Here is a 2086-nt window from a genome sequence, read left to right as displayed (position 1 = left end):
AGAAGAGGATGCTATATTGTTGCCTCTATGCTTTAGAGAAGATGGATGGAGCATAATAGGGTTTCAGTTAATACTCTCAGCATTCTGCCCATCAATCTACATCTGCCCATCAATCTACATCTGCCCATCAATCTCCGGTTTTGATATATTTATTTATTTCACTATGCCCCCCCCCCCGGAATTAAACATAAACATACAAACTAATCTTATTATTCCAGTTTGGTCCCTGCATCTGTTCAACAACTTCACTATGCTGTATGCTAATTTGCTGCACACCCTCTACCTATGGACTGATAACTTCCATTTCAATGTATCTGAAGAAGTGTGCTTGCACACAAAAGCTTATACCTCGAATAAAACTTGGTAGTTTTTAAGGTTGCCACTAGACTCAAACTTTGTTCTGAGGAGATACAGTGAATTTAAAGCCTGATGTTAACATGTCCCTCCAAATTTCACTTTTCACATTTTATTTGAAAACCAGCCAGTTCCATATTGCGAAGGACACTATTATTTTCATTGATACTTAATCAAAGATATTTACTTTACTTATTAAGCCAACTGGATCCTTTTATCAGTGATATTTTCACCTTAACCTGTCCTATAACCTGCATAAAACGGAACTTCAATTTCACTAAACCTTTTATTTCTTTGATAGTTCATTAACAAAAACCAAAGACAGCACAGAAGAAATTTTTTTATTGGCCCTGTGTTCCCATTAGTGCTGACATACCAAATTTTCCACTGATTATTGAGCAAAGATGTTGAGTGAAATGGCTGTTGCTCCAGTCATCTCTCAGCACATTTTGTAAAGGTTACTGGAATAGTGAATTCAATTAATCTTTACTGTCAAGTGTTTTTGTAAGCACCCTATGACAACTTTAGAGCTCAACGCTAAATATTTGGGGCTTCCTTTCATTACCTCTCTATCATATGGGCTTGCAGGTAAAGACTTGTCAACATTATTTCCCAGCTGCTGGCAAACCTATCTGCATTTGCCACATGCTGTTTGGCGCACAATTGGAAACACTGCTTTTAGAAAACTTGCAGTGATCCTCCTCCTCCACCTCCTCCTCCTCTGTTTCCTCATACACCAGGTGGACATTTTTGGGGAGACTGGGTGAAGAACTGGTGAGGTACCTCCAAAACAGCATGAGGAATGCATACGGCATGCAGTCTTCCAAAAGTGGTAGCATCATTCTGAATCAAATGGAACAACACTGGAATAATTGTCCCAGGCAGTTTGCACAAATGCTTATGCCTGGAACATATTACGGGCTCCCTACCGATACATCCAGGAACTAGAGCCAATGAGTAAAGCTACTGAATCATTCAGACCATCTTTGACTAGATGGCACTCCAATTCACAGCTTCAGGGACAATCTTTACCTGGCCTTATGACTGGACTGACTTTGACGTTAGCTGTGGTACTTAGGGGATATTGAGCCCCGAATGATTACCTTGCTGCTCCACACATGTTATATAACTTTCAAAAGCTTGGCACCATCCTCCGGTATTTCTCAACAGAGAATTAATACCGCAGTGATGTAACAAGGCTCAAATGTTCTTGAGATTTTCACTTGTTTATTTCCACAGCTGCAATCGTGTTAGAAAAGCCTCCCATAAAAGCAATGAAGAAATAATGCTTATTGAAAACACAGGACTGTGTGAACGTTCAACATTTTGGTTCAAGCAGAGCTTAAAATTCTGTCTTCGGAATCCTGGTCTGCCAGTTTTGATACATGAACCCAGGGCTGTTATTAATAACTGCATTTATATGCCGCGTTTCTTCCCTCATAGAAATCAGGGCTGCTTACATAAGAGTCCCAAGCAGGCTCCCATTCAGACACTGACTTGCTTAACTTCTGAAAGGCTGTTATGTAGTGTGCTCATTATACCTTCACTGAGCTCCTCGTACTTCTACTGTTTCCTGGTGGTCCAGCACCAGCCAACATTAATTGCTGATATGCACATGTAGATACATGCCACACAATGTAAAACAAGCAAACAAACCAATAAGTGAGAATCACAATGAAGCAAATATTTGGTCAGATTTGGTGCTGGGAGCAGGAATCAAAGAACATTAGGC

Source organism: Gekko japonicus, unplaced genomic scaffold (genome assembly GCF_001447785.1).
Source record: "Gekko japonicus isolate JY-2015 unplaced genomic scaffold, Gekko_japonicus_V1.1 scaffold6730, whole genome shotgun sequence".
In the NCBI taxonomy this organism is placed as follows: Eukaryota; Metazoa; Chordata; class Lepidosauria; order Squamata; family Gekkonidae; genus Gekko; species Gekko japonicus.
Note: the sequence above shows the minus strand (reverse complement) of the source record.